Source organism: Stegostoma tigrinum, chromosome 21, assembly GCF_030684315.1.
Source record: "Stegostoma tigrinum isolate sSteTig4 chromosome 21, sSteTig4.hap1, whole genome shotgun sequence".
In the NCBI taxonomy this organism is placed as follows: domain Eukaryota; kingdom Metazoa; phylum Chordata; class Chondrichthyes; order Orectolobiformes; family Stegostomatidae; genus Stegostoma; species Stegostoma tigrinum.
Genome location: NC_081374.1, coordinates 29611098 through 29636146, shown reverse-complemented (window position 1 = coordinate 29636146; position 25049 = coordinate 29611098). Strand labels below are relative to the sequence as shown.

General features: G+C 41.1%; 1 protein-coding gene across 5 annotated transcripts in view; it reads right to left on the bottom strand.

Annotated features, from left to right (window-relative positions):
* LOC125462997 (metabotropic glutamate receptor 4-like) overlaps nt 1-25049 on the bottom strand; it is a 1119827-nt gene that overhangs the window by 416325 nt on the left and 678453 nt on the right. The window lies entirely within an intron of this gene.

Genomic DNA, 25049 nt, shown 5'->3' with positions numbered 1-25049 from the left:
TCCATCCACCCAGCCCCACCCCCACCCCACCCGCCAGCTCCCCGCACCAACTACTACTGGAGGTTCGGCACTGGCCAACATTAGTGATGGCGCTGTTGACTTACCAGCTGATAATTGGGATAGCAACTCTGAGGAAGTGCGGTATCCTGAATTGAACAGCAGTCCTTTTAGCAGTCAGGTAATTTATCACCAGGGAATACATATCCATAATATTTCATCCTGGATTTGGTCCCAGTAGTAGGATTTCAGCCATCCCTATATATCAAAATCTGAGTTTCCTAACTTGATAATCACAGTCGAGACAATGAGAAATTTGGTAAAACATTAAGAGTTAACAAGAAAATAACTTGTGATAATCCGTAACATTATTGTTTCACAAAGCCTATTCTTGCACAGTTCCAAGTTGTTTGCATGTTGTTTGAAAGACACAAAGGAAACTTGTTGCTCATTGCATATTATACAAGCCAAACCCACATACACTAAAATATGGATGAATTTGCTTTGTTAACTCCATAAATATCCTTTAAAACATCAAAAAGCAGTGGCTGTTCTATCAGTTACAGAAGTATTTCTGCATTGACATCAGGTTAAAGAACTGGTACAATGCTTGTGTTCAGAATACCTTCAGCTGGAATCCGATGGGTGGGGAGTGGTGTTGGTGGTGCTAGTCTCTATGAATTTAATAACTAAAGGATAAAGTAAGATGGGTAAAGCTGGCATTGTCACTGCTCAATACCCTGCCTCATCAATGCACAAGTTTCAATGCAGCATTCATCATGTTTGATTAATTAAACTGAGTAAGGTTTTGGAATTGCCACTGGGACTTCAGCACAACTTTAGCAGTTCTTCCCTAGCTTTAGGTTACCATTCTTAACATCTAAATTGGGAAGGAGGCAAGAAGGCCTCAGGAATCCCACTCTTCACTTTTTCACCCAGTTTAACGCCCACCTCCACCTCCAACTCTCCTGTGGGAACATTATAGTCTGCTCAATACTTTTGATTTTGGAGATTGGAATGTAACCTGTGTATGATACAAGGTATAAAATTCATCATTTTCAAGATGATCCAGTTACTTCTTACAGGGAATTTCCCATGATCAGTTAAGATGATCAAAATATATCATCACTTGGATCGGTACAGATTGTGAAATGCAAATATGGCAATCTTGCAGATTGTTTCCAGACAAGCTGTGTTATGACAGTCTCCTGAAGAAATTTTTATGAAGAAGGGTCTAGACCCAAAAATGACAGCTTTCCTGCTCCTCTAATATTGCTTGGCCTGCTGTGTTCATCCAGTTCTACACCTTGTTATCTCAGATTCTCCAGCATCGGCAGTTCCTACTATCTCTGAAACAATGTTTTGATCTCAATTGCTTTTTGTGGTAGCAAATTCCATAGGGCCGCCACTCTCTAGTCAAAAATGTTTCTCCTCATCTTTGTTCTAAATAGTCTAATGCAAATTCTTGGACCTTGAACCCTGGTTCAGGAATCAATTACTATTAGGAACACCCTTTCTGCATTTGCCTATTTTGGCCTGTAGAATTTTCTAGGTTTCTATGAGATCCCCCTCATTCTTCTGAACTGCAGGTAACAAAATTTTAACCAATTCAATACCTCTTCATACATAAGCCCAGTAAACTTTTGCTGCACTCCTTCTATAGCAAGGATACATTTCCTCAGATAAAGAGACCAAAACTGTGCACAATTTACAAGACCAACATGCAAGCCATCCCTAATCGTGTACTCAAATCCTCCTGTTATGAAGGCCAACATACCATTTACCTTCTTGACTGCCTGCTGTACCTGCATGCTTATTTTCAGTGACTAGCATATGAGGGCAGCCAGGTCTCATTGCACATTCACTTGCCTCAATTACAGCCATTCGAATAGTACCCTTCCTTCCTGTTTTTGCTAGCAATGTGGGTAATCTCACATTTATCTATATTTTACTGCATCAGTCATAAATTTGTCCACACACTCAACTTGTCCAAATCACATTGAAGTATCGCTATGTCCTCCTTACAGATTAACCTCCCTCTCAGGTGTGTTTCATCTGTAAAGTTTGAGATGTTACATTTAGTTTCTAAATCTAAATCAGTAATATATATTGTGAATAGTTAGGGTCCTAGCACTGATCCCCGTTATAACCCACCCCACCAGTCACCACCTGCCATTTTTTTTCCTCTATTTTTCCAATCTGCCAACAGGCTTCTAACCATCTTAATTCGCTATCCCCAATCCCATGTGCTTTAATTGTACACGCCAAGGTTTATGCGACACTATGTCAAAGCCTTCTCAAAGTCCAAGTAAATGGCATCCACTAGCTCTCCCTCAAGCCCACTAGTTATATCCACGAAGAATTCAGTAGATTTGTCAAGCATAGTGTCTCTTTCATAAATCCATGATGACTTTTTCCAATCCTGTCACTGTTTTCCAGATGCTCAAGTATTAATTACTTTATTAAAAACTTTAGCATTTTTCCCACTACCAGACTGACCGGTCAATACTTAATGGTTTTCTCTCTGCTTCACTTCTTAGATAGAAGGGTTACGTGATCTACTCTCAGTTCTGTATGAACTGTTCTAAAGTCTATAGAGCATTGGAAGGTCACCACCAATACATCTCCCATTGTTAGTCCCACCCCCTTAAGTACTTTATCAGGCTCTGCAGTTTGGCCAGCCTTCAATCCCATTAAACCAACATCATTTCCCTCCTGACATTGATTTTGTTCAGGACCTCCCTGTGTTCCCCAAAATCTTTGGTATATCCTCTTTTGTTATCACAGAACCGAAGTATGTATTTAGTTTGTCAGCCATTTCTTGTTCCCCAATATAAATTCCCTTGTTTCTGATTGTAAGGGACGTACATTTGTCCTCACTAATCAATTTCTTTTCATGTACCTATAGAAACTTTTACAGTCAGTTTTTTCTTAATATGTATTTGTCTTAAGCTTACTCTTGTACTCTATTTTCTTCCTAAATGAATCTCTCTTTATCCTCCTTTACTGAAATCTAACTTGCTCCCAGTCCTCAGGCCTGTTGTGTTTTTTTCTGGCCAATTTATATGCCTCTTACTTACTATCCATAATTTCCCTTGCAAGCCTTGATTTGGCTACCTTTCCCATTTCGTTTTTTGTGCCATTAATAATTATTACAGTTCACTCATGCACTCTTTGAATGTTTATCATCGCCTTTCCACTGTCATCCCTTTAAATAATGTTCTCCAATGTATCATACCCAAGTCGCAACTCATACCATTTTAGTTTCCTCTATTTAGATTCAAGAACCTATTTGTAGAATCAACTGCATCTCACACCATCTTGATGAAAAATTCTCTCATCATCATGGCTGCTCATCCCCATGAGGCCTCACACAACTAGATTGTCAATTAATCCTTTCTAATTACACAATAAGTGTATTTTAAGTGTAGGTTAAGTTGGTTCCTCAATGTGTTGGTGCAGCAAACCATCCCATATACACTTCAGGATTTCCTCCTCTACAGCATCGTTACGAACTTGATTTGCTAAAGACATATGCAGAGTAAAGTCAACCATAACTACAGGTGCTCCTTTATTGCACCGGTCTCTAATTTCCCATTTAATGCCATTCCTAACATCATCTCTATGGTTTGGGAGTCTGGGAGTCTAGAAACAAACCCACAAATGTTTTTTGCACATAGGATTTCTCACCTCTACCCATATGGACTTCACATCATCAGAGATAATGTCCTTCATCACTATTGCAATAACTTCCTTCCTCTGACTCCTTCCACAGGTTCCCTCTGCCACTTTAGTTTAAAATCTCCACAAACAATCAGCAATCAATATACTCTACAATGCAGCATTGAGGTGCAGAATCATTTTGTAAGTGGATCAGAGATGTGCCATTATGGTGCAGTGAGGCTTGTAGTTGTTAGATGCCAACGTTCGTGAGCACAGGGTTGCATGCAGTTGTGACCAATGGAGTATGCCCTGAGATGCTGAAGACTAGCATTCAAGATGGAGGTCCAAAGGAGCAAGTGATAAGCTGGTGTTGCCAGGGAGCCCCTCTGACTTGTACATTAGGAATTGTCACTGTCTATATTCTATTTATCAAGTGAGGAAATTGGCAACTATGTCTACACAAGGCAAGATTAATGATGAGATGTTAATACATGCTACTGCATGTAAATAAGTCTCTCCCCAGTCACAAGTGAGAATCTTGCCTCGCTGTTGTACATTGGTTAGAAAATGGGACTTATTACTCCCAACGTTGCGAAGTTCCTCACTGATAATCTCTCAATTTTCCAACTTTCTCAACAATGCCTGTGTCATTCAGCGCATGGGAACGTTCTGTCTGAAGTGTGTTTTCAGCATTTCCTGTTTTTAATTTTCATTGTTCAGAAAAAATCAGACAAAACCATACTGGTGCAAAATCAAATATAGAAGATCAATTATAAATTTCACTTTTGTAGTAATTGATTTAAGTGTGCTGTCATTTGTGACTAAATATAAACTAAAACACTTTGTAAACAAATGAAGAATAATTTTACTAATCACGCTTGTTGCAAACTGGCTGAGTGTTTATTTACATGCAACAGCTCTTAAACCTAAACAGTTTATCAAAATGTACTAGTTCGACTTCTGTCAATTAAAAAAGGTTTTGCTGTTTCTTGTCTGGTTCAGCATATGATACTTTGCTGTCACTTGTGCCTTTGCATTAATTAATTGGTGTTTTTAAAGAAGTAACATTGTTCCGTCTTGAGATTGAATGCATACCTGAAGATTGAAAGAAGGTAATACTACCAGATTCAATTATAGATTTGTCATTATAATTAAATTGGTTTGGCTTGTTCGTATAGTACATTCTCATATTATTGAGAAATTCTTTGCTCAAACCTATTACCGTCATCATAACACCAGCAAATGTGAAATTCTGTTTGAAGTCACTTTTTACATTCCTACAAAACACATCAATACCAATCTCTAGTCTGTGCTGAGCTGCAGAATTTCAGCCATAACAGTAGTAGCATGAAGTGATGCAATTCATTTCCCCTCCCTGGGGCATAAAGAAATAAAGACATGGTGTTATTATTTCTGAATATGGTGCAATCTTCTGCAATGTAAGGAAGAGTGAAGCTTAAGAGCAGGATTGGCCTTGACCATAGGGCCCTTAAAAAAGTTCTGGTTATCTATCAAAATGGATTGGAGTTTATGGATGTTCACTGGAAGGGAAAGTTGACAGAGGCTTGGATCAAGCCGTCCCTGTAGGCACAAATTACTGCAGGTGGGTTCAAAGAGCTCACATTTGGACTATCACCCCTCATGAGGGAAGAGGACACACAATCTGGAGTAGCTGGTCAAACCAACTGTTGTCCACCTCTAGTAATCTTGGTAGGACAGCAGGCAGATCCACACTGCAGGCCCAAGTGAACGTCTGGGTGAAGCAGGTCTGGAGGCTCAGGAGAAAGAGAGATTTTGGAACATAGGGGACGGTGAGGTTGGATGTAGAGATGTGTCAAATGGTGCAAGATTTAAATAATGTAAGAGTTGAAGGAGTGCGTACAATCCTCTTGGAGGGAGGGGAGGTTGTCCCACTCTCCCACTGAAGTTAGCATCGCCATTTCCCCCTTCCCCCATGCCATTTTTAACACATTAATCAACAAGCCAAGACACGGCCAGCTGTCCACTCCAATCAGACCACTTTAAGGTTTTGGAGTAGATTTGTAGCTCGGGTTGTGGGTGTTGAGGTTGGTCGTGGAGTGTCATGTTTCCAGGAATTCTCGTGTCTGTCTCTGCCTAGCCTGTCCCAGGATCTTGGTGTTGTCCCAGTCGAAGTCATCGTTCTCCTTGTCCACGTGGATTGAGATGAGTTACCAAGCACAGTAACAAAACGTCTGCAGAACAACAAACCAGCTCGGCGAGCCAACCAACCTCAACAGTCAGACTACTGTGTGGGAAGATTTATATTGGTGTCAACTGAGCTTTTCAGAAGCCCAAGTGACCTGTAACTATTTATTTATACGTGGCAGACACGTGCCAGTTTTAGCACCCACTTCCTTATAGGGATGAACTGACGGGTGGATAGGAAGACAGTAGACTAGCCAGCTGCCCTTAGTTCACCACCAAAAACACACCAGCAGTGGCATGTAATATCCAGTCCAATATTTCCATATACTTATTCAAACCAGTTTAATGACAAAGCATCAGGGGCCGCAAACACAGTCTGTGGTTGTAAAGGTCAGTCATGAAGTTAACTGATCATTCCGGCTCTCCTTTTTGTCTGTTTCTACACTTAATTTGATTGCCATTCACCTGTTTCCTTGTGCGTTGTTGCAATTTTTCTCACAATTTTTAAATGCCATTGACTAAGGAGAGAGACTCAAAATGCTCAGTTGCCCTCACTATGCCAATATCGCCTCACATTTCCATTAGCTTAAAAGGCAAACAAAACAAATCAAACTTAAGAGTGAAGTAAAATGCCAACTTACAGGGCATGTCAGAAGGGCACTGCTTCAGCAAAATTTGAGCCAATACTTTTCTTCAGTTGTTGCACATTGGATAACAAATCAATTTTCAGTGCGTCAAAAAGTTGTGTGTCTGAAATTCAATGCGTAATGTTATCATTGTTTTGGTTTGAAAATACCAATACTGTCTCCAAGGGATGTTTAATGTGGTCTAATTTTCTTTTAATGCAGCTTACTAATGGCTATAATTTCAAGAATAATACAGAAAACTATTTTTGGGAATGTATGTCGAAGGAAAGCCTAATATATTAAACATTTCAACTCTGGAAGCCCCCAGTGTACTGAAAATTTAATGTTGAATTCAGACTTCAGAAGCAACTGCTATCATGCTAATTGCACATGAGCATTCAGTGATCTCCAGCAAAATATTTCTGTCACTGGGCAAATGAGATGCCAACATCCTCTGAGTTATCGTCCATGACGGATGGAAAATAATGCTCAAAACTAATTAATCAGTTAGCATCCAAACAATTCCTATTAGTTCTAAAAGAATCAAGGGAAATGGAAATTGGAAGGAAAATGGAATGGAAGCAGAAGCATGGTAATAACCTTATTGAATGTCAAGGCTGTCTCAAAGGCCTGTATGACATTACTGCTACTCCTCGTTTTCAAAACCTTAAGTACTTCATGCCATGTCAAATAATGATAACTCTGCTTAGAATCATTGTATGAGATTTTTTTTTAAAGAGCCACCTAGTCAGTCCCAATACCCTTCAATTCCCCAATATCTCTGCATTTTATTTTCCTTAACATATTTATCCTATTTCCTTTTGAAAGCTTCCACTGAATAATTTCCAGCACCCTGTTAGGCAGTACATTACAAAACTTAAAAGGATTATTCTCATTCAGCTCAAGTTCTTCTGCCAATCATTTGAATTCTGTGCATTCTGATTAACAACCCTTTCATCATTGGGAAAAAAAAATTCCCTTTAATTGCTCTATCTATCTGATTTTAAACATCTGTATGGAATCTGGTCTCAACCTTCTCTACTTCAAAAAGATAATTTTTTTTGGTCTATTCACATAATTTTATACCCATATCCACAGAACCACTTCAATAAATCTCCTCTGCACGTCCTTCGAAACCTTCCAGGTGCCCAAAGCTGGAAACAATTGTTAGCTGTTTTATATCAATTTAGAATAGCTTCCTAGTTATTCATCTGTGAGTGCTGATTTTTTTTTGTTGTGGTGTGAATGTACGTTGTGTTTGGGTGACTATCAATAATTGAGTGTGCAGATCCACCATTAGGCTAGTCGGTCACCTCATGACCCACAATTTCAGAGCAGAAGACAGTCATCCTCAGTCTCAAGGAACTGCCCAAGAACAAAAGCTTCCAATCCTGAATTTGCCAGCTGTTCTTCCATTCAGCAGCATTTCAGTGTCATTTTTGGAGGTATCTGAATTTCCTTCACATTCCCAACTACATGCCGTTTCCTTTGATTTCTTTCCCCTAGGATGATCATGGCTGTTGTGCAAAATGTGCACACTGCCTCAATGAGGGCAGGTTCCACATTTTCGGTTGAGGATGAGAGTTGGATTTCCACTCACACACTACCGAGATGCAGATTTTCAGATGCTTTCCAGCTTGAAAGATATTAAAGGAAATCTAAAGGGAAATAAAATGAGGTGGAAACATTCTGAAAGATTAAGTGTAAAATGTTTCCGATCTTTCAAATGTTACCATTCGGTGCAGTATTGTAATGTGCGTGTGTTTTTAACACAGTGATCCATCAAGGGGATTGGTTTTGCAAAGCTAAGTTGACCTTTGTGTTGACATGCAATGGGTGAATGTTTATATGCTTTCCAATATATTTCCCATGGAAAAAGTGTCATACTGTACTGAATAAAGATCTTTACTGTCATTTCATTGGACCGGCAGATCTCTCTGCTTTTTTAAAAGCAGAAACCTGCTTGTGAAAGTAGAAAAAATGGTCTACAAAAATAGATATTCACCTTAACAGGCTGAATATAAGAACATTATTTTGAAAATACAAATCAGTATTAATTTAACTGCCCTCATTCACCGGTTCTGTTTCCTCATCAAAACATTCAATCATGTTCATTCAAAATGACTAGCCCTTAACAAATTTTACTGTCTCTTATCTGTCAGTTTGTGCTTGTTCACTTTCTCCTGGATTACACATTTCCAAAAGGACTCACACTGCTTTCACTAAACCAAATGGCCTGAAATTGTCAGATTCATCTTTCTCCCTTTTTTGGAAAATAGGATGTAACACTTACGATACTTTAGTCCTCTGCTGCCTCCCCTATTAACCTAAAGAAATTAGAGAGATAATAGTAAATACCTCAATTGTTTCACTCAGCAACCCAGAATTTCTACCATTCAGTCTGAGTGATCTATCCAGTGTGGGTGCCATCAACTTTGGTAATATTGTAACACAATTTTGTCTATTTTATCTCATTCAGAATCTCAGCATCGTCCCTATTTATGATATAATTGGCCACACTTGCTATTATGATCCCAGAAAATGCTAACATTGAATAAATCAAATTTTAAAGTGGAATCCCAATGCTGAGGAATGTTAACTCTACTTTGTCTCCACAGATGATGCCAGACCTGCTAAGCTTTTCCAGTAATTTCAGTTCTTGTTTCTGATTTCTAGCATCTAGTCCTCTATCTTTCTAATTCTTTGGAATGTAATCTGTAGATTACCTGGGTGAAATCTTCCCAAATCATGAATGACATGGGCATGGTGATAAATTCCAGAAAATCAGATGAGGCGTCGAGTGAGGACATTCTCAATGTCGAGTCCAAAAAGCCACATTTTTCAACTAACAGTATGATACAATGTTCACCAGTGAATAGTGAAAGGCTTACTGATGTGATTTATCACTTGTTATTAACTGTATGACTACCTAATTTCACCTCATTAGTACATAGTTCCCCATTCTTCCACCTGTCAAATAAAAAAAAGACACTGAGAATTTCCAACATATAAGTCGTGGTTGACTGGCTATCACAGTTTGCTGCTTGCTCCTTGGGACTTCCATCTTGGACTCCTGGAACCAGCAACTCTGAACATACATAATGGCAACTTGCCCCATATCCATGAACAAAAACGTCCAACCACATGCCAATCTCCTTACTTTATCATGGTGCACCTTCAATCCAATTACAGTATGTTTCTGCATTTCAATGCTGTGTTTTGGAGTGCACAGGCGCCTTTCTTTCTTGTGAGGGAATTGCACAAGAATCAAGCACACATTTCACAGGTAGGACCAGGGTGCATCTCAAGATACCTCATTCTCACTTTGTGCCAACTACGATATTGACGGCATCCTTCCCTTGCCTTCCCTTTTGTCTGCATCTTGGCCCCTCACCTGAAGCTAAAATCTCAACTTATTTCTATCTTGCCTTGCCTTTTAGTCAGACAGTTTGTCATGGTTGTCAGCAGTCATCTGTCTAGGAGGTGGACATTTTTGTGATGGTACTGATTCATCTCACATCTGCACCACGTGCTAGCCATGAATCTATCAAACGCACTGCATCTGCTTTAACCTACAATTAACATCTCAATGCTTAAGTGAGGCACACTTCAGACAGAAACTTTCAGCACATTAAGTCAAGACTGTCTTCTGATATCAGACCAGCAGCTTTTCCACGGTCAGTTGGCTACTTGGATCAGTCACAACCAGCACCCTCTCTTCATAGGAGACGAGGGTCTTAGTACCAGCACCCCACCACCCACCCTGGTCCTTTCTGATGTTCTATCAGTTGGAATGAGTCAAATGAGAGGTTGAATGAAATGAAATTAGCAGAAGTGCAAGGCCAGTGAAGGAAAGACAGTGAAGTGTCCCGAGTGAGTAAGAGACACAGACGCCGTGTAGGCTGAGTAGTCTGGGGATTGGGTGGATGAAAGCAAGTGAGAGAAGATATTGCCAGCGGCAATGGGCATTGCAGAGAATGAACCTTTGTGGGAGGTGGGTGCTGGAGCAGAAATAGAGGAAGCATGAGGCAACAGAAGGAAGATGGTGGGATTTGCCTTAGTGAAGCACAGAATAGCTTTGACCTAGTGATGGCATTGCTGATCATTTGTCCTCAAAATTAAGACTTCACTGATCTGGGTGACAATCGCAGGCCAGTCTGGCAGGAGTCTGACGTTGGGCCTCCTCTGGCAGTCCTGAGAGAAGAGGATAGTCTTTCACTGGACCAACCCATCCCCCAAGTCCATATCTAAAAGGCAGGCTACCAACTTCCTTTTATCTGCAATATATTGGTCAAATGTCTCAATACGAGCTAAAAGTCTGTGGATTTCCAGCACTTGACTGGAGGCAGAAATCCTTTTAAACATGGTGTTAGTGCCATGGATCCTAGGGTATCCTCTCAGTATTTCTGCCTTCAGCAAAAAGGAGAATCAGGCCATCAGTGAACGAGTGCGTAAAATACAGTATTTTGCTAATTATGGGAGTTCAAATTGATAACAAGAAAATTTATTCGGACAGATAGAGAAAAACTCACTGTGAAACCCATCAAAAATAACACCGCCATTTTCCGGTTGGATTCAGCAATTTTGCACATTTGGTTCACATTGTGGTCACGGACTGAACATATTACCACAAACTGTCAATGTACTTTCGGAACAAAAACAAAGTTTCTGGAAAAGCCCAGCAGATCTGGCAGCATCTGTAATAGAGAAACAGAGTTAACGTTTCGGGTCTGGTAACCCTTCCTCAGAACTGCCAGAACTTCCAGTTCTGAGGAAGGGTCACTGGACCTGAAACATTAACTCTATTTTTTCCTTCACAGATGCTGCCAGACCTGCTGAGCTTTTCCAGCAACTTTTGTTTTTGTTCCTGATTTACAGCATCCCCAGATCATTCGGTTTTTATTCTTTTGTTGCAAGATTTATTGCACAAAAAGAAAAAAACCTACATGTGTAAAAAAATCAATTTGGAAAAATCTTGCCGTTATCAGCAAACAAAGAAATGCTCAATCTGCTTCAGTTAGGCCACTTCTAGAATACTGTGTTCAATTCTGGTCTCACTGCTATAGGAAAGATGTTGTCAAACTTGAAAGAGATCAGAAAAGATTTACAAAGGATGTTGCCAGGGTTGGAGGGATTGAGCTATATGGAGGCTAAATAGGCTAGAACAATTTTTCATGGAGCATCAGAAGCTGAGGGGTGACATTATAGAGGGTTATAAAATAGTGAGGGGCTTGGATAGGGTGAATAGCAAATGTCTTTCTCCAGGGTAAGAGGGTGCAAAACAAGAGGGTTAGATTTAAGGTGAGAGGGGAATGATTTAAAAGGGACCTAAGGGCCAACATTTTCACACAGAGTGTGGTGCATGTATGGAATGAGATGCCAGAGGAGGTGGTGGAGACTACTACATTACAACAGCATCTGGATGGTTACATGATTCAGAACGGTTCAGATAGATATGGAGCAAATACTGGCAAATGGAACTAGATCAATTTAGGTTATCTCATCGGCATAGGTGCATTGGACTGAATGGTCTGTTTCCATGCTGGACATGACTCTATAACATCTTTTAGAGACTCTCAACACCAGTGAAGCAAAACTTCGATCTTCACTACAACATTTATTACAGAACTAACAAGCTTGCTTGCATTCTATGAATTTCTGCACATTTTGAAGATATAATTCTTCCAATTTCTTCCAAGGACAAATGGATAAGCTAAGTTACTAACTTTTCTTCACTGAATTACAAGAAAAATGCAAGCTTTTTCTTAATCCTGTCTTCTTGAGCTTGTAGAACAGCTTTAAGATTTCATTCAGCTCTTGGTCTGAAGAGTTTTTAAAATTATTTGTTCATTTTTTGGGATGTGGCTGTCACTGGCTGGCCAGCATTTCTTGCCCATCCCTAGTTGCCCTTGAGAAGGTGGTGGTGAGCTGCCTTCTGGAACTGCTACAGTCCACCTGCCATGGATGAACTACAATGCTATAAGGGAGGGAATTTCAGGGTTTTGACCCAGTGGCAGTGAAGGAACAGTGATATGTTTCCATGGCAGGATGGTGGGTGGTTTGGAGGGGAACTTAGTGGTGATGGTGTTCCCATATATCTTGCCACTTGCCAGCCAAATCTCAGGTATTGTCCATATCTTGCTGCATTCGGACACGGACTGCTGGACTACTTCAGTGTCTGAGGAGTCGCAAATGGTGCTGAACATTGTACAATCATAGGCGAACATCACCACTTTTGACCTTATGATGAATGGAAAGTCATTGATGAAGAGGCTGAAGATGGTTGGACCTAAGACACTACACTGAGCAACTCCTGCAGAGATGTCCTGGAGCTGAGATGGCTGATCTCCCACAACCAAGACCATCTTCCTATGTGTCAGGTATGGCTCCATCCAGTAGAGAGTTTGCCCCGATGCCTATTTGCTGGGGCTCCTTGATGTCACACTCGGTCAAATGCAGCCTTCATGTCAAGGACTGTCACTCTCATCTGACCTCTGGAATTCAGCTCTTTTGTCCATGTTTGAACCAAGGCTGAAATGAGGTCAGGAGTTGAATGGCCCTGGCAGAACCCAAACTGGGCATTAACTGAGCAGGTTATTGCTGAGCAGGTGCTGCTTGATGGCACTGTTGTTGACACCTTCCATCACTTTACTGATGATTGAGAGTAGACTGATAGGGCAATAATTGGCTAAGAGAGGGGATCTGTCCTTTTTTTTAAGTACAGGACATACTTGGGCAATTTTCCACATTGCATGGTAGATGCCAATGTTGTCAATGTGCTGGAACAGATTGGCCAGGGGACCGACAAATTCTGGACCATAAGTCTTCAGGAGTATTGCTGGAATGTTGTCAGGGCCCGTACCCTTTGCAGTATCCAGTGTCTCCAACTGTTTCTTGATATCACGTGGAGTGAATCAAACGATGAAGACTGGTATCTGTAATGCTGGGGACCACTGTAGGGAGGCTGACATGGATCATCTGGTTGAGGATTGCTACAAAAGCTTAAGCCTTAGCTTTAGCACTGCTGTGTTGGACTCTTCCATCATTGAGAATGGGAATACTTGTGCAGCCTCCTCCTCCAGTGAATTATCCACCACCATTCATGACTGGATGTGGCAGGACTGCAGAGCTTAGCTCTGATCCAATGGTTGTGGGAACGCTTAGCGCTGTCTAACTTTTGCTGCTTATGTTGTTTGCCATGCAAGCAGTCCTGTTTGGTGGCTTCATCTTCAGGTATGCCTGGTGTTGCTCTTAGCATGCCCCCTTGGACTCTCCATTGAGCTACGATTGATCCCCTGGCTTGATGGTCATGGTTGAGTGGAGAATTTCTGGATCATGAGATTGTGCTTAAGTACAATTCTGCTGGTGTTGGTGGCCCACAACACCCCGTGGATGCCCAGTCTCGACTTACTAGATCTGTGCAAAGTCTGTCCCATTTAGCATGGTAGTACTGCCACACAACGCGATGAAAGTTATTCTCAATGTGAAGGTGGGACTTTATCTTCACAAGGACTGTGCGATGGTCACTCTTACCGATACTGTCATGGACAGATGCAACTGCAACTGACAGTTGGTAAGGATGAGGTGAAGTATGTTTTTCCCTGTTGTTGGTTCCCTCACCACCTGCCACGGACACAAACTAGCACTATGTCTTTGAGGACCCGACCAGCTTAATCAGTAGTACAGCTGCTGAGCCACTTTTGATTGTAGACTTTGAAATGGCCCATCCAAAAAAACATTTGTTCCCTTGCCATCATCAGTACTTCCTCCAAATGTTGTTCAACATGGAGAAATATTGATTCATTAGCTGAGTGAGGATGGTATGATGTAATCAGCAGGAGATTTCTTTGCCCATGTTTGACTTGAAGTCACAAGACCTCATGGAGTCCAAAGTCAATGTTGAAGATTCCCAGGGAAACTCCCTCCCGACTGTATGCCACTGCGCTGCCACCTCTACTGGATCGGTCCTGCCAGTGAGACAGGACATATACAGGGACGGTGATGGTGGTGTCTGGGACATTGTCTGTAAGGCAGAATTATGAGAGTATGATATGTCAGGCTGTTGCTTAACTAGTCTGTGAGACAGCTCTCCCAATTTTAGCATTAGCCCCAAGGTATCAGTGAAGAGCATTTTTCAGGGTTGGAGAAGGCTGTTTCTGCCATTTTCTTTCCCGGCGCCTAGGCCAATGCAAGGTGATCCATCTGGTTTCATTTCTTTGAGACTTTGTAGCAATTGGTATAACTGAATAGCTTGCTAAACCATTTCAGAGGGCAATCGAGAGTCAACCACATTGCTGTGGGTCTGAGTCACAGGTTGGCCAGGCCAGGTGAAGATGGTAGATTTCTTTCCTGAAGGACATCAGTGAACCAAATGGGTTTTTGCAACAATCGACAATGGTTCCATGGTCATCAGTAGATTCTTAATTCTAGAATTTTTTTTAAAAATTAAATTCTGATTCAAACCCAGATCCCCAGAACATTATCTAGGTCTCTGGATTAATTGTCTTATAATAATTCCAGTAGGCTGTCACCTTCCCCTAAGTCAGTGGAGTTCCAAAACAACCCGCCCTTGAACTAGAATAAAACTTTTCTTCTGAATTCAGCTTGCAAGCTGGCTTCATAACATGTATCGTCTGTGTTGATTATAAAAGTTCCACAGAGTAAACATTCCAGCAAATATCTCCCTAGGTAGCTTGCTGATCATTTAACCTAAGATACATGCTTTCTTTGAAAGGCTGTTTTAAACTCTCTGGTCTGGCCTTTTCAATTTAAATAAAAAAGTGTCCCTCTCAGAACTGAAACCAAAAATCCATATTGACACTTCTTTTAGAACCAAACACCCAAACGTTTGTTATATCTCTTCTCTACATTAGTGTAATATGCTCATAATCCTACCTTTGTTAAGTGTGGAATGCTCCTAAACAGCTGCCAAAATTGTATGCTGACAGTAGGGGTCCAGTTGATGAGCCTGAAAACATTGTAATCCCACTTTAGCCAGACCTATTTTGTAAGTGGCAGCTCATTGCCATTGGGCAATTCAGCAGTACCGCTGGGGGCAGTGCCTATTGCTCATACTGTACACAGAAAGTATCCCTGGACAGTGCAGCAATGGATGGATGTTCTTACAAGTAGATAAGCAGTATATGGGGATGTTTGTGGTTATTCAACTGCAAGAACACATTTAACTGTAAGGGATCCAACATTAATGATTCAAGTGTTCATACTGCAAAGGCGGTTTGAAATTGGCAATCATCAAAATTGGTCCAGTTACATATCTCAGGAACTAATATGACTATGAGCGGAGCTTTTAAAACAAGCAGGCAAATGAAACAAAATTATTTGAACTAAGGTGCAACATCAACTGCGTGAATATTTTAACTAAGGTACAAAAAAATGATGCAATCACACCAACCAACACAATGCATTTGTCCAGATTTAAACAACTGTCTTGACCTGTGGCCAAGCTGTTTGTAGGATGGGCCAGGAATATAATGACCATCCTTCCAGTATATCTGGATCGTTCCCTCATGTCCTCTGGAAATGCTCTTCACAAAACTGTTGTTGATGTGAAACTTATTCTGCAATCTGATGATCTGATAAATCCAGAATTTTCTCCAGCTAGTACAATTCAGCATGTTGGTGGGCTATTCCTGAACTCAGGATCTGGAATTGCTCGAGGATTGAAATGTTATAATCAAAAGCTTGAGGTAGGGTAGAGTTGTGACAATCACTAACATGAATGAGATTTTTATACTACAGGAAGGGAGAGAGAAAGTGACTCATAAAGATAACTGTGCCACCCACTCACACAAATGAGACAAACTTGCCTGGGTGACCATTAGGACGCATACTGTTTTAAAATAAAGAAAGTAAAAGAAACAACATATTTAGTTACTGTTGAAATCAGAAGGATAATATATTTACGTTTAGACAGTCACCATGGCGCAATAAATATTTAAACGAATTCTGTAATGTGCTGTGTTATGGCATATGATCATTTTACCCTGACAGGTTAAAGTCAGATTCAGGAATTAGAGAACAAGAGGGAAGGTGCGAGTTTCCCGAGCTACAAAACCCTAATAAAAGATATTAAGGGGGTGCAGCAGTGAGATTTAAAAAGGTAAGCAGTGTCATTGCTACAGTGTTAACTAGAATGCCCTTCTTTGGATCAAAATGCCCAAATGGAAACCTACTCATTTCTCACTCCCCATTAGCCTACCGGGGTTCCTCCAACGGTCTCTCCATGATTTTGGAGTGTCCTCCCACTGTCAGCAAAATAATGACAGTGGTGGGAGAGAAAACTCACGATTGGCCGAATGACTGGTTTAATTGGGCTCAGAGTGGTCGCCATTTTCCCAGCTGCTGACAAGGAATATTATGACAGTGAAGAACACAATGGGCACACAATTGTTACTACTTTCCCTCACCATTTTAAGCAATTCCCCATTACTTGCCAACCCAACTCCAACTCTAATCTTAAATCTCTGAGTTCACATTCAGGGGACTGATAGAATGCAAACCAGAGTGTGTATTTCTTGTCAGGTGAACCAAAACAATTTATCAGAATCCCTGTATAGTTTTACTTGGAAAATTCCAAAGATATTCTTATCTGCCTTAATTCTGTTTGTCAGTTGCAATGAGTTGGCAAACTAACCAATTTATGGTAACTCAAATATGCTAAAAGGAAACTAGTATGTGACGACAATGTAGTCTGATGTCCTGTAGTTATCAGAACCGGGATGCTAAAAACAGACTTGAAATAAAAAAAGAGATAATGGGAACTGCAGATGCTGGAGAATCCGAGATAACAAAGTGTGGAGCTGGATGAACACAGCCAAGCAGCATCTTAGGAGCACAACAGCTGATGTTTCGGGCCGAGACCCTTCAGAGGGTTCTGAAATAAATAGGGAGGGGGAGGCGGACTGAAGATGGATAGAGGAGAAGATAGGTGGGGAGGAGAGTATGGGGATAGGTCAGTCCGGGGAGGACGGACAGGTCAAGGGGGCGGGATGAGGTTAGGGGGTAGAGAATAGAGGTGCGGAGGATTGTAGATGGCAGAAGTTTCGGAGGATGATGCGTTGTATCCGGAGGTTGGTGGGGTGCTATGTGAGGACGAGGGGGATTCTCTTTTGGCGGTTATTGTGGGGATGGGGTGCGAGGGATGAGTTGTGGGAAATGCAGGAGACAGAGTCGAGGGCATTCTCGACCACTGTGGGGGGAAGTTGCAGTCCTTGAAGAATGAGGACATCTGGGATGTGCGGGAGTGGATTGCCTCATCCTGGGAGCAGATGTGGCAGAGGCGAAGGAATTGGGGATAGGGGAGGGAATTTTTGCAGGAAGGTGGGTGGGAGGAGGTGTATTCCAGGTAGCTGTGGGAGTCGGTGGGCTTGAAATGGATATCAGTTGCTAGGTGGTTGCCTGAGATGGAGACAGAGAGGTCCAGGAAGGGAGGGATGTGCTGGAGATGGTCAAGGTGACCTTGCAGCCCAACAGTATCAATGTGGATTTCAGAGCTTCAAAATCTCCTCTCCTCCCACTGCATCCCAAAACCAGCCCAGCTCGTCCCCGCCTCCCTAACCTGTTCTTTCTCTCACGTATCCCCTCCTCCCACCTCAAGCCGCACCTCCATTCCCTACCTCCTAACCTCATCCCGCCCCCTTGACCTGTCCATCCTCGCCGGTCTGATCTATCCCCTCCCTACCTCCCCACCTATACTCACGTCTACAGGCTCCATCCCCGCCCTTTTAACTTATCTATTTCCTCTCCACTTATCTTCTCCTCTTTCCACCTTCAATCCGCCTCCACCTGTCTTCCTATTTATTTCAGAACCCTCTCCCCATCCCCCTTTTCTGATGAAGGATCTAGGCCCGAAATGTCAGTTTTTGTGCTCCTAAGATGCTGCTTGGCCTGCTGTGTTCATCCAGCTCCTCACTTTGTCATCTGAAATAAAAAAGACATTATTTTATACGGCATGAAAAAAGGATGCTGATTGGTTGGAGTATAATTGGCACAGAGATGCAAGCAAGAACAGTTAACTGTCAAACTGAATTTCCAGACCAGGCAGGCAAGTTGCCATGGGAAGTAGTGGAGTTTGGCTATCTCCATGACCACTTTCTTAAAAAAATGTGTAATGTATTTACATATTCCTTTTTTCAACATAAAACAGCATCCTAACTTTTTGCATATATAGCTTCAAGTACATTCAAATTTATTAAACTGCAGTCCCAGCTGATGACTGTACATTGGTTTCTAGTGTCTTTTTTTAAAATTAACTTGTGGAACATGGGCATCGCTGGCTGGGCCAGTATTTATTGCCCGTCCCTAGTTGTCCTTGAGGTGGTGGTGAACTGCCTTCTTGACCTGCTGCAGTCTATGTGCCGTAGGTAGCCCAGCAATGCCCTTAGGGATGGAATTCCAGGGTTTTGACCCAACGTCAGGAAATGGCAATATATTCCCAAGTCAGGTTTGAGAGTGGCTTGGAGGGCAACTTGCAAGTAGTAGCGTTCCCATATATCTGCTTTTCTTGTCCTTCTAGAGGTGATAGCCAATGGTTTGGAAGCTGCTATCTCAGGATGTTTGGCGAATTTGTTCAGTACATCCTGCAGATGCTACACAATACTGCTGCTAACTGTCAGTGATGGCTGGAGTGGATGCTTGTGGTTGTGATGGCAATCAAGAAGGCTGTTTTTTTTTCCTGGATGGTGTCAAGTTTTTTGAGTTGTGTTGGACTTACACTTACCCTGGCAAATGGAGAATATTCCATCACAGTCCTCAGTTGTGCTTTGCAGATGGTAAACAAGGTTTTGGGAGTCAGGAGTTGAGTTATTCATTGTGGTATTCCTTGCCTCTGACCTGCTCTTGTAACCATTGTATTTACATGGCTAGACCAGTTCTGCTGCTGGTCAATTGTAACCACATGGCTGTTAGTAGTGGGGGATTCAGTGATGGTAACACCATTGAATTGTCAAGCAACAATGGTTAGATTCTCGCTTATTGGAGAAGCTCATTGTCTGACATTTGTGTGGCATTAATATTACTTGTCACTTTTCAGCTTAAGTCTAGATAAAAAGTTATGAATGGTACTGAACATAATGCAATCATCAGTGAACAACCCTAGATCTGACCTTATGGTGGAGAGAAAGTCTTTGATAAAGCTGAAGATGATCGAACCGGGGGCACTATCCTGATGAAATTCTGCTGAGATGTCCTGGAACTAAGATGATTAGCCTCCAACAACCACAACCATCTTCCTATGTGTCACATGTGTCATCCAAATGCAGAGGAGCTCAATTTCCAGCTTTTCTAGGGCTCCTGTATGGGAAGATTTGGAGGTGGCCAAGATCTTTCATCCGCTCAGTGTTTCTGGCAAAAGATTGTTGTGAATACTTGAGTCTTGTCTTATTGTTAATGTGGAATATTGTGTGTCTGCGCAAAATTCAATTAGAATTGATTGCAACAGCTCACACAGCCATTTGGCACATTCATGTTTTGCTTGGGTCACTGTGTGTCTTGGGTAGCCCATACATTTTTGAATGTAGTGAATCATGAGGACCAATCTATCATACACAAAAAAAAATCACCCGGCAGGTTACACTTTACACAAATCCAACATGCACCTCTGCAGCTTGCTTTAAGGTGTGGCTGCTTGTTTATGTATAGTAGCAGGTCCTACAGGTATGAATTTGGGACTATCATTGAGCACAATGCATATTTTGCTTACATAATCACATTTGTTCAGTATGACCACTCTGATCCCTTCGTCAAGTTTACACACAGACACACACGCATACACATACACGCACACGCATCTGCCTTGCGATTAGGAGTTCCACTGCACGTGCATGTCAGGGCTGCCAAGTGAGCTTTTGGGGCTTAAACATTATTGTTGGTTGCTATTTTAAAATTAGATAACCTGTAGTGAAGGACCTCTAAGTCAGGGAAATCCTCTTCCAGGTTAATGCAGGATAAGGACGTATCTAAGTTGAATCCATGAATGAGAAAAAATGTCTTGTTTGCAGAGAAAACATGTTCAAAGTGTTTTTAGCATCATCCTTAACTCTGCCACTGAACCATTTTTGTTTAAGTTCAAAATCTGGGTGTGTTTCAAGTGTGTATTATTTATAGTACAGTTGTCTATGGAGACATTATAGCAACACAAGCAGATTAAACCAAAGAATAAAATAAACTTGTGCAATTCAGACCAAGCATGGTGTCAAGTACAACATAAATTAGCAATCCTGCTAATCTGCTCCGTCTCCTGTTGCATAAAAGCCTCTCCACTTGTGAGATTTTGTTTCACTTTCACTATACCAACAGCCTTGGAAATTAACAGTGGCAAAGACTTGGGTCAAATACACTTTTGGAGAAACTCAATTCAATTCTTAAAAGTCTGACTATGTTGTTGAAGTCTTTAATTTCATCTTTTCTTTTCCTTTGTCTCAAGTCTATAAATGTTTGGAAGTACAGAACTTAAATATTGCTAAAAGGAGGCTTTTAGATTAGAAACATAGAAGTAGGCCCTTCAAGCCTGTTTAGCCATTCCATTTGATCATGGGTGATCCTCCACCTCAGAAGATATCTCTCCATACCCTTTGATGCATGAAATACCAAAAAAGCATTTATTTTTCTTGAATATGTTCAGTGACCTAACCACAACAGCTTTCTGAGGCAGAGAATTCCATTGGCTCATTACTCTCTAAGTGAAGAATTATTTTCCTCATCTTGGTCAGAAATAGTCTACCTCTCCTGAGGCTATGACCCCTGGTTCTAGACTTCCCAACCAGAGAAATCATCTTCACCATATTTACTAAAAGCAAAATATTGCAGAAATCTGAAACAAACACAGGGAATTCTGGAGAAACTCAGCATGTCTGGCAGCATCCGTGGCAAGAGAAACAGAGTTAAAATGTTGTGTCTGGTACGATATTTCTTCAGAACATTTCCAGAACCATATTTGTGTAGTGGGAATTGTGAATTTATTGTTTCTTCAATTTTTATTATTTGTCAACTTGTGCACATGATTATTAATAAAAGCAATTCCTGATTGGCCTGCTTTGCAGATGTGAGGCTAACTAAGTAAGTTAAAGAAAATTATTTGGAAAAAAATTGAATAAAACAGTTTGAAAACCCGCATTTTTTAAAAAAAAGTATCAGCAAATGATACAACCATGTCATATGAGCAAAATTGTATTAATTGTCCAAATTTCCTTTGTAATATTTTTGCTCATGCTGACTTAATTTATAATTAGTACAATTAATTGCAGTCACCAAAACATTTATCGACAAGGTAATTTTGGACAAGTGATAAAGTGCAGGAAACAGAAGGAGGAGGGCAGAAGGATACTTGGGGAAAGAATTTCAAAGAAGTAGAACACTCGGGAATCATTCAAATTATTACATCTTAATCCCAGGAAACCTCTATGGATGAATACCTAATTAGTTTGGTGTATAGAAGATTTTTCACTGCAGCATTCTCTTTTTCTAATAAAAGACACTGGCTGAAGTTTTTCACAGACTTCTCACAGAGATGACTCCATGAAATTGAAAGCAAAGAAATACAAGGAAAAGCTATCACAGTGAGCAGAGTCAGGTACATTATCAAGTAATTTTATTCCAAGCACAAAACCTGTTAACTATTCTGAGGATGCAATTGATTCTGTTTACTTTGATTTTATGTACAGAGTGAATTATTTACACATTTCCAACCTTCTATCAACAGCGCACTCTGAGTTTGTTAAATTTGTCAAGTGGCCTGTTGTTCTTTTACAGGTACATTGTAATTCTGAGTCAAATGCCTTTTATTTCCAGACGCAATGTTCACAATGTGAGGAAACTGACTTTTGATTCCTGTAAGCCCATTTTGATCTTCATTCTTTCATTTTATTGGTCCCCTGCTGTTTTCAACGACCTTGCTTAATCAATCTAAGCAACATCATTTTGAATCACTGTGTATGTTTACAAGAATGATTGTGTTTACGGCAGAATGAAGTGATTAGTATAATTTACCTTACAGGAAGAAAATGTCAGTAAATTGAAGAAAAAATTCAGCAGCTATTATTTTCTAACAAATTACAACACAGTTATTGTTGTCATGGTGTTTACAATTTGTTTCTAATAAGTTAGCTATTCCTTAGCCAAGCACACATCATACAAAGTTACCCTGAACATTAAGGAAGATGACTCCTTGGGGTGGAGTTTTTGCTTTTTCCCGATAAATTTTATCCTCCAGATCCCAATGCAATCAGCCAAAACAAAGCAGAAGATCAAATGCTATTGAACAATAGTGACTTGTGTCAAACATTTGTTGATTTAGGATTCCTCACAATCTCTGCAAGTGATGGTTTAAGTTACAATAGTCAGAATTTTCCATACTGGAGCACAAAACCTGTAAGCTTGTGAATGTCATTTTCACTCAGGAAGGGCTTCTTTGCACAGTGATGCAGTTACCAGCTCAATACAGATGCATGCAGGAGTGCAGCAAATCTTGTGGCAAGGATGGGCATGAAGTCACCAATGCTTACAGCAGTTCTTTGAGGGCATTGTCTACTCATACCCTCCATCCCCATAACTCCTGCACCTTTCTTTCCTTGTAAAATATTTCACCGATTCTCATTTGAAAGTTACAAGGAAATCTGCTTCTATCCTTTCAGGATTTAATTCAATGGAGTGAAGGTTAATTATAACAGTTACTGGGCAATATGTGTAAGAAGTTACATCATAATAATGACAGATCGCACAGAACTAGGAACTAAGCGTGTATGGCTCCAGAGTTGGCCTTTCATACTCTCTCCTCTGTATCTTGGAGATAACTTATAAAGGCTGTTGGTGTTCACTGACATGGGTGTGGAGCCCTTCTATCAAAAACCTCAATATGATCTTGCTGCATCAGTGGCAAGTTGTGGCCAGACCTTGAAAACCGATGGCAGGCAGCACAGGGATACATCAAGGAATGGTAAGCTGGATGCAGAACTGGCTTAGTCATGGAGACAGAGGGTAGAGGTGGAAGGATGGTTTTCGGAATGGAGGGTAGTGGTGTTAACCTAGGACCTCTGCTGTTCATGGTCAATACAAACGATTCAGAGGAAAATGTAGCTGGTCGAATTAGCAAGTTTGTAAATGATAGGGATTGGTGGAGTTTCGGAGGGTGAGGGCGATTGTCAGAGGATACAGCAGGATATAGATCAGTTGGAGGCATGGGCAGAAAAAATGGCAGATGGAGTCTAGTCTGGACAAATGTGAGGTTATGCATTTTGGAAGGTCAAGTACAGGTGAAAGTTATACAGGGAATGGCAGAGCCATTAGGAGTATTGATAAGCTAAGAGATCTGGGTGCTCAGGTCCACAGATCACTGAATGTAGCAGTACAGGTAGATAAGATAGTAACAAAGGCCTATAGCATTCTTGCCTTCTTTGGAAAGGGCATGGATTATAAGGATAGGCAAGTTATGCTGTAATTATATAGAACTTCAATAAGGCCACACTTGGTCACCACACGACCAGAAGGATGTGGATGCTGTGGAGGGGTTGCAGAAAAAGTTTCCTACAATGTTGCTTGGGATAGGGGATTTTAGTTATGAAGAAAGGTTGGATAGACTGGGTTTATTTTCACTGGAACTCAAGATGTTGAGGGGCAATTTGATAGAAGATTAAAAAATTGCGAATGGCATGGATAGAGTGGAAAGTATATGGCTTTTTCCCAGGGTGGAGGGGTCAGTTACCAGGGGGCACAGGTTCAAGGTTTGTGGGGGGAGGCATTTAAAAGAGATGTGTGAGACAAGTTTTTCACACAAAGGGTGGTGAGTGCCTGGAACATGTTGCCAAAAGGAGGTGGTGGAAGCAGACACAACTACAGCACCCAAGAAGCACCTGGTTGAATACATAATAAGGTAGGGAATAGAGGAATACAGATTGTGTAAGTGAAGACAGCTTTGGTAAGGCAAATGTGGCAGCATAGGCTTGAAGGCCAAAGGCCTGTTCCTGTGCTGTACTGTTCTTTGTTCTAAGGGAAGACAAGTGGCACCGTGGTGGAGGTGGTGAGGTGGTAAACCAGCTCAGCAAGCTTATCACTCAATACAGGGATATTTGTTGGCTATGTCTACCACAAAGATAAATCCAGAAGTTACAGGGAGTACTGGTGCAGTGACTAACAATAAGACCACTGCAGAAACATAAACTTCTACAAGAAGGAGAAATAAATTCTGCACTACCAAGAACTTTCTGCAGCCTCTCCATGATCAAAAGGTCTAAATTGCTTCATAACGTCCTCTTTTGTTATTGTTTAAGCTACCTACCATTTGGAATCACGTTCACACCTGAGATTGTCCCAGTGGACAATGTCCAATATACTAGAAGAGATGGAAAGCATCACATATACAAGAATAAAGTTCTCAGCCATGAATCCACTAAGGTATTCCATGGCAACAGAGCACGGAAAGTTTTGCAAATGTTACAAGCTGCTGGGTTGCCACTTAATGGAAAGTGTGAATCCTCAAATCCATTTATAAAATGTTTGGGTTTTGTCATCCAGGCAATAGAGATCACAGCAGACATGCCTTACATGGAAGCCATTCTGAACGTTAATAGCATTTAGAACTATTAC